Here is a 9,542-nt window from a genome sequence, read left to right on the forward strand (position 1 = left end):
TTTTTAATATTGTTAGTGGGAATGCGTAAGGGGTAGTGGGGGTGTGAACTTTTAAATGATTATTTGTATGGAGTGAGAAAAGTAAGTGTAAGAAATAATATAATATTGGTAAAAAATTTCCATTTATAGAAGCGGTGTAAGTATTAAGGACGACCCGAAAAAAAAATGGTGCGAGTATTAAGGGACGGAGGGAGTACTATAATAGCTTGAAGATGTTAGTTAGTTTGTTGGAAGTATAGCTTTATTTACAGATAATATTAGAGAGATGTTGCATTACGTTGAACATTATGGGAAGTAACTAAAATTTGTAGTTTGAGAGAGTGTCATTCCTCTAAAAAGATTAGCGGATTCTAATTGGTGATTAGTCACTTGGTTAGTATTAATATAGTAAATTAGTAATGTCATATCCTTGTTCTTCGCTAATCAATCTTCCTCCTCCCTTGTCTTTATTTTGGGTCATTACCCTACAGTTGTTTGTCTATTATCAAGCTAATCCATAGCAAATGGTTCAATTCTAAGAGATTAAATTAGGAATTTTTGTTATTGTAGAAATTTCCGAACCGGAGGTCGTCGGAGAAGTGCAGCACAGCGAATGCAAAATGTGGATATGAGAGAAACTCGCCTACATATAATAGAAAAAAGATCGAGGAATTTCAGGTCTCGAAGGAGAGGAGAATCCGACAAGAATTTCAAAGTTCACAATTTAATGGAAATAATTTACTTCGATTGCATCCTTCAATTGGAAGATTTCTTCCGATTCTTCTTGTTAGAAAGTAAGTGTGAGTATTGTGTCCCATATCAGAAGATCAAGCAAATAACTTCTAATTTATAACCTAAGTAGGCTATTACTTCTATTGCCAATTGGTTTAGGATGGAATCTCACTTGAGCGATGTTATGCGCTTCTGTTTCCTCCTTGATTCCCCCACATGTTATAACAAATTGGTATCATAGTTGGACTTTCGATCAATTGGGCTATTGCACCATCTGTTAAATATCGTTGTTTGTGGGCTTGTTCCGGTTATGGCCCTTCTGTCGGTGTCTCCTAAGTGAGGGGGTAATTTGTTAGAAAGTAAGTGTGAGTATTGTGTCCCACATCGGAAGATGAAGCAAAGAGCTTCTAGCCTATAAGCTAAGTAGGCTACTCCTCCTATTGCCAATTTGTTGTAGGATGAAACCTCACTTAGGCTATATTCGTGGGATTCTGTTTCCTCCTTGATTCCCCCTTCTGTTATAAAACTTCCCGTTAAATTAGTTGACGAAGTTGAAGGCTGCCATATTACCACTTTCACAATGATGCGGACAGGTGGTTCGAATGGGACCAACAATGATGATAATTTTGTGTATGGGAAGAAATGACTGGGAATGTGCGACATTTCTCCATTATTCGCGCATTCGTGGCAGCGATTCAACATTGAAATTGAACATTAGAAAAGTCTTTTTGAGTTACATTCAACCATTGAGAATTTGAAAGGATATTCGGCAGGTACATTGAGTTCGTTCTAGGAGATCAGATCCTTCTTGCACCGCCTTACGATGCTTGAGAAGCGATCTGCCAAATCGAGTGGATGTTGTTGATGTTCATAACCGAACTAGTGGATGGTCTTTATGGCGGGTCTCTAGGTAAATCTCACATAGGTGTTTTTGTTTTTGTTGAACAAGGCAAGGGTGGCATGACTAGAATGACGATATTCACCATAACAGTTTCCTTTAATGACGGTGATAGATTACGTATAACGTATAAAGTAAATTAATGTAAATTAATTTTATTGTAATTAATTTGTAATAACTAGATTAGCCTTAGCTAAACCCTAACCTAGCTATGTATATATTTTGAAAATTATCAATGAGAAATCACGACAAATATTTCTAACATGGTATCACGAGACTAGGTTCTCTTCTCCTAACCTAGCAACCTCCTAATCCTTTCTTCTTCTTCTTCTTCTTCCTCCCACTCCTTTCTTCTTTTCCTCCCATTCCTCTCCCATGGCATACAAGCTCCATCCTTCCACAACGGTTACGAACATTAAGACTTGCATCCCTGTAACCCTTGATTATGACCAATATAATAATTGGTTGACGTTATTTCAACTCAATTGCCACGCTAACCTCGTCATTGATCACATCCTGCCTCCCTCACCTTCTGCTGCCACGATCACCTCTCTCTCCGATACGAAAAAAGCTGCGGCCAAGCAACACTGGCAACACTTGGATGACATTGTTCGCCAATGGATATACGATACCATCTCTAATGACCTTCTCAATACTATTATCGATCAGGATGATACAACTCTTGATACGTAGAACCGATTGGCTCAGTTATTTCACAACAACAAGGCTTCTCGGGCTCTTCATCTTGACACCCAATTCACTAACACCAAATTGGAGCATTTTTCTAGTGTTAAACCCTACTGCACCCGCCTAAAGGTCCTCTCTGATAATCTACGTAACTTGGGTGTTGCGGTATCGGATGAGCGTTTGGTTCTTCATCTCCTTGAAGGCCTCTCCGCCGAGTACAAGAACTTTCAAACACAGATGCAACATCGTGTTCCTCTGCCCTCCTTCGAAGAACTTCGTTCGGCCCTATTGCTTGAGGAAGACACTAATGCCGAGGGCGACATTACCACAGGTTCTCCTACTACACTCTTGTAGAATTCTAATACAGATAACTCTTTTCCTGATGATCAACATCAGGTAGATAATTTCCACACAAACAAACCGAATTCAAATAACAGAGGCAAAAAGAACCACCGCGGTCGCGGCAACAACAACAACCGTGGTCACAACCGCAATGGTGGCAGGTCCGGCGGCCGCAATAACCACCAGCAGCAGCAGCCTCGCGGTGGTTCCCAGCAGCAGCAACCCGCAGTGGATCAACCCTCTCTGTGGCACTTCCCTACTTGGGGCTTGTCTTGGACTCCCCAACCATGGGCTACTCCCCCTTGTCCGGTCCCAACGACAAGCTGGTCATAGCGCCCTTCTAGGCCTCAGCAGCAACAACCCAGTCTTCTCGGACCGTACCCACATCAGGCTTTTTAAACGACAACAACCCCCCTGCCATGTCTTATGTCCCGACGGATATTGATCAAGCCATGCATACTATGAGATTGAACCCACCTGATGAAAATTGGTATATGGATACCGCTGCGACGTCTCACATGACCTCCTCTCAAGGTACTCTCTCGTCCTATTTTCAATTGAGCAAAAATAAAGACAATGCAATTATTGTTTGAAATGGTAGCATGATTCCAATTCACAGTTATGGAACCACCTCACTCACTCACACAACTCCCCCATTGAACCTTCGTAATGTTTTACATGCCCCAGAACTTATCAAAAACCTTATTTCTTTTCGTAAATTTACTAATGATAATATGGTTTATGTTGAGTTTGATCCTTTTGGGTTTTTCGTGAAGGATTTGCGAACGGGGAGAAAAATAATTAGGCGTGAGAGCTCGCGATACCTATATTCATTCACCACTAAACCTCTGGGGCATTCGTCATCACCTTCTGCTTTTACTGTCATTTCTCCAAGTGTCTGGAACTCTCGTCTGGGGCATTCGAGAAACACATTTCTTAGTTCTTTGCGTCGTAGTAATTTGATTGATTGAATTGTAATAAGGTTTCGAACAAAGTTTGTCATTCTTGTCCCTTGGGGAAACTATTGAAATCACCCTTCTACCATTCTTTTGTCTTTTACTACTATGCCTTTTCATATTGTTCACAGCGACTTACGAACATCCCCCGTCCTAAGTACCAACGGCCATCGATATTATGTTCTATTGTTGGATAACTATAGCAATTTCCTATGGAAATTTCCAATTGCTCAAAAATCTCAGGTCTACAACCTATTTTTATCCATTAGAACATATATTAAAACTCAATTCGAAAGAGAAGTTAAATCTTTTCAATGTGATAATGGCCGGGAATTTGACAATGGCCCATTTCATAAGTTCTTTGACCAACATGGCATGTCTTCCCGGTTTTCGTGTCCCCACACCTCTCCTTAAAATGGCAAAGCCGAACGTAAAATAAAATTCATTAATAATATCGTTCGCACATTACTTTGTCATGCCTCTCTTCCGCCATCCTTTTGGCATCATGCATTGGAAATGGCCACGTACTTGATTAATATCCTACCATCCAAAATTCTTGGTTACAAATCTCCGACTCAAATTTTGTATCAAATATCTCCTTCATTCTCTCATCTACGAGACTTTGGGTGTTTATGTTTTCCCCTCTTTCCATCCACACAAATAAATAAACTCTAATCCCGGTCCACTCCTTGTGTTTTCCTTGGGTATCCGTCCAATCATAGGGGGTACAAGTGTTACGATATCTCGAGTCGGAAAATAATTATAGCCAAGCATGTATTGTTTGTTGAAATTTCCTTCCCATTTGCATAACTTAATCAACCTACGGCCAATCCTTATGATTTTTTGATGGATGATAATTCCCCTCTTAGAATTCACCTCCTCCATCAAATGGCAGCCCCTGCACCTGTGACCCAACCCCCCACTGAGGCGCAACCTGTCTCCCCTTTGGGCCATCTCCCCACAGCCCATAACCAAGCTGCCTCTCCCTCATCTAATTTAGGCTAGCGACACTCTGCTGCCCATCCAGTAGGCTTGCTAACCGTCAACATCATGACTCGCCAGCCCAACTCAATTTCAGCCCAGTTCCTTACAGGCCACCCCACCTTCGGCCTGGCTCATCTACTCCCATCCCTTCTTGCTTCAGCACACACCTCCCCTGAACCGCCAACCCCACGCATGACTGATCGTAGAAAACACCAAGCATTGACTGCAACCACCTACCCCATCTCACCCATACCAAAAATTCCCATCCATGCACTTAATGACCGTAATTGGAAAAATACTATGCAGGATGAATATAATGCTGTTATTGAAAATGGGACTTGGGAGCTAGTGCCTCGTCCGTCTGGTACTAATATTATTTGGCCTGTATGGATTTTTTGGCATAAAATGAAATCTGATGGTTCTTTTGAGCGGCATAAAGCCCGTCCAGTAGGTGATTGTCAGACTTAGCGAGAAGGCATTGAATGTGATGAAACTTTTAGTCTGGTTGTTAAAACGGATACTATTCGGGTGGTTCTTAGTATTTCTTTGTCTAAATCATGGCCTATTCACCAGTTAGATGTTAAAAATGCTTTTTTTTGCATGGGAATTTGGATGAAACTATCTATATGTATCAACCTTTGGATTTCAGGGATCCAACTCACCCAGATCATGTCTGCTTATTACGGAAATCCCTTTATGGCTTGAAACAGGTACCTCGGGCTTGGTATCAACGATTTGCAGACTATGCTACCACCATTGGTTTCTCAAACAATCGTTCAGATAATTCCTTATTCATCTACAAGCATGGTACATACATTGCATATCTTTTATTATACGTGGTTGATATTATTCTTACTGCTTCTTCAGATGCTCTCTGACGTACCATTATCTAATAGTTAAGCTCCGAGTTTGCAATGAAGGACTTGGGTCCATTGAGCTACTTTTTGGGTATTGCTGTCACCTGAGATAAAAATGGTCTATTTATGTCTCAGAAGAAATATCCAGAAGACATTTTTGATAGGGCTGGCATGGCATATTGCAAACTGTGCCTCACTCCCGTCGACACAAAGGGGAATATCCGACGGCCTATCGTCGCCTAGCTGGTGCCTTGCAATACTTAACTTTCACTCGACCTGATATTTCTTACGCAATGCAACAAGTGTGTTTATTCATGCATGATCCTAAGGTCGAGCACATGGATGCTTTAAAACACATCGTCCGTTACGTCCAAGATTTTGGCCTAGACTTGCATTCATCTTCTATACAGTCACTTGTCTCATACATAGATGCTGACTGGGGTGGATGCCCTGACACTAGACGCTCTACGTCTGGATATTGGGTTTCATTGGGGATAACTTGATTTCTTGGTCTGCCAAACGCCAACCCACTTTGTAGTCTAGTGTAAATGCCAAGTATAAGGGCATTGCTAACGTTGTCTCTGAATCTTGCTGGCTCCGTAATTTGTTATGTGAACTCCATTTCCCTATTCACAAAGCTACCTTGGTGTATTGCGACAATGTGAGTGCGATTTATTTATTCGGTAATCCCGTTGAACATCACCGCACTAAGAACATTGAGATGGACATTCACTTTATTCGTGAAAAGGTTAGACGTGGTGAAGTGCGTGTTCTACACGTTCCGTCCCGTTATCAAATTGCCGACATTTTCACAAAAGCTCTTCTGCGTGTGAGGGGGTCGAAAAAACACGAGGCTAATGCATGACCTCGTCCCTCGTGGGCGTGACGTCGTCAGATCAAGTGTAATTGGATTTCCTGTGAGTTTACACCCAATCGACTAGTAATATAGGAGTCGCCATTCAGTTTTTAACGATAATGAGAAAAACTGACAAAACCCGGCTATCGTGACATAAAGGGAGTGCAATTATGTTCGACCACGACGGCCATAGGTTCCCTTGTGATCCATGATGTGGGGATCGCTCAACGTACACCCGCAGGGCAGAGATTGAGAGTTCGGGGGACTATAGCTACTGAGAGGAGTGCTCATCGATAATACTCCAGAGGCAGGTTATCCTTACTAGCTCAGCATAAATAATTGAAGGGACATGCGTTAAACTATTAAACTATTCTGAATTGATTTTAGCAATATGCAACACAAAACACTAAATCGACCGTGATTATATTATTTAGATTGATTTAAGGTACCTAGGATGATAATTCAATTGTCCAAGGTATTATCTTATTAGGCATGATAGATCAATCAAATTAATAGTTTGACAATTTTATAAAAGGGTGATGAAAGCGATTAAATCATATGAGGGACACATTACAACGCACCCTTGAGAGGTGCGTTGTGGTTCTCAGAAAACTAACCACTTGGCTATGCTATTTCTCCTTTTATTTAACGAATCTTGGGTTTCTAAGCAATGTTCCAGTATTTAGGCTTAATTCATCAAGCTACAAGGGGCAAGATGCGTTCTGTTCGACTTTTGGGTCGATTGCGACAGAACGCTGGATCAATTTCGCAGCGTGAGGCTTAGGCTTAAGGCTAGAGTCAATACTCAGGTTAAGGAATTGTGTGTTATTTTCACGTCGGTTTTAGGCTATATTTATAGGAAAAGATTGTGTGGAAAGATAGATTTTAAGATACGAATCCAAAAAGAATCCGGAGATAAAACGATCCCAGGCATTTTCAGCGCCCAGGGCTGGGCGCCGAAGATTTCGGCGCCCAGATCCAGGCGTTGAAAATGGGATCTGGGCCGAGTTCCTTGTCAGATTTGGACTCTTAGAACACGGAGCTTTTGAGATTTATCTGAGTCTTTTAGTGCGTATTAACTTATGACGGAATGCGTCTGGGCCCGTTATGAACTCTAGGTTCGTTAGGAATTTAGTTCATATGTGACTCTTATTTTCGATTTATACCAGGAATGAAAATTCTATCTCTTTTAGGATTTATGTTGGAGTGCAACACCTAATTCTGAAAGGTTTCTATCTTTTATGATTTCGCCACTTTTAACAACTACCTTTTACGGCAGTTACTATTCTTAGCAGGTTTCTATAAATAGCAGCTTTGGCTGAAATGAAAGGGTGATTGAGATTCGTTATTTTATAGGAGATGCGTTGCCAAGTGGAGATTTATGTTCTCATCATTGAACCTTCCCTTTCGGGAATGGGGACAAAAGTAGGCGTCTACAGTTAGCCCCCACTTTGACTGAGTCTCGCGATGAGACGATGGTCAAAGTACTAGACGGAGTGCGTCATACAAGCCATGGTGTATGTGACCTGTTTTTCGAGGGTCTCACGAGCCCCCGAGTGACATTTGACTTAAGGGTCATCACTTGAAGTGTTAACACATTCCTCACGCGTCATTGGAATTTGTTAACTGATAGTATAGAAACTCCCTCACTTTGTCATTGGAAGTATCTAAAGATGTTTTCGAAATCAAAGCTATAAAATGTAACTAGGCCTAGCCAAGCCCAATCACGAGGTAAAACGTTTTTAAAGATTCTCATTTTCAGGGTTAGCTAAACGAGAAAACCCCCTTGTTTTTATAGGACGTAAAACGAAGGAAAATCCAGCACATCGTTCTTTTTTGGAAAAACGGAAAACCAATCCTTTGATTTTTGGAAAAGGGAAACCATCCTTTGATTTTTGGAAAAGGATAAACCGGGAAAAGTTATCGCTGCAACGACTAAGGACCTGCGCGGTTAGTGGCGCAGACCCCGCCCGCTGAAGGTGGGCGAGCCTGTCTGCTGAGGGTGGACGCCCCGTCTGATAGAAGTGGACGAATCTGTTTTGATGTTTTGAAAATAAGGACCTACGCGGTTTGTGACGTGGACCCCGCCGGCTGAAGATGGCGAGCCTGTCCGCTGAGGGTGGACGCCCCGTCCGATAGAAGTGGCGAATCTGTTTTGATGTTTTTTTTTGAAAATAAGGACCTACGCGGTTTGTGACGTAGACCCCGCCGGCTGAAGATGGCGAGCCTGGTTTTGTTTTTTTTTGAAGATTTTATTTTCTTTTCATTTTCGAAAACTGAGAACCTGCGCGGTTTGTGGCGCGATCTTGCCCGATCGAGGTGGGCCGGTCCCTATTTCATTTGTTCTTGGGATTTCTTTTGAGAATTTCTTTTTTTATTCATTCCTGTAAGAGCGAATTCTTTCGAGGGATGCTCGGATTTAGATGCAACCTGAATGTGGGTTGGCAACGTGTCTAAACGGACCATCGTTTCATGGTCGTCTGTCTTTCATGGTTTTGAACAAGTCTTTACGGCTCATAGGATGTATGTCACCGTTTAGAACTGGCCTAGTTATGCCATTACTCGGGTCCTTGTGAAATAACCGGTGGGACCATATGTAAATGTTAATGGAGACCCTTTGCTTTGAGGTCGAGTTTATTTTTGAATTTGTCCAAGCACGGGGCGTAGCTTGGAAATGTTGTTTCAACTTGCATCCCTTTGCATATTTTCTTTCTTTCGAGCCCCCAAGCATTTGTACTTGGTGGTCGTTCTTTGCCAGGAGAAGTGCGTATTTTATAACATCCTTAATCGTGTTTGGGATCGTGCTCGTATGTGCGAGCGATCTTTGTAGTGGTATGCTACTTTGATGAAGTCGTGGAGTGCGACTTCATTTTTCGGGCGACAAAGTTTTGCTTTGTTTTCCAATAATTAGCACATCGAGCTTACTTCGGCCCGGATTGATCTTTTTGACAAATAAACGCTTTTTAATTTGAGAAACCAACGACTTGTTTTTTTTTGTTTTTGTGTTTCGAAGAATGACCTTGATTTTTATTTTTCCTATATTGCCTTGAAAAATGTACACATATTTTTTCTTGAGATGAGTCTAAGTTTCGACAAGCTTTAACATTTGTTTTCACTATTCGGGCTTTAAAGGTGCTCTGGGCTTGATCTTGATTACAACAGGGCCTCGTGTCTACCAACACGGTTTCAAGTTCTTTCCTGCTCCGTGTTTTGAAGGATCCGGACCTTGGGCTACATTTCCGGCGCGCCTG

The sequence above is a fragment of the Spinacia oleracea genome, chromosome 4, assembly GCF_020520425.1.
Source record: "Spinacia oleracea cultivar Varoflay chromosome 4, BTI_SOV_V1, whole genome shotgun sequence".
In the NCBI taxonomy this organism is placed as follows: Eukaryota; Viridiplantae; Streptophyta; class Magnoliopsida; order Caryophyllales; family Amaranthaceae; genus Spinacia; species Spinacia oleracea.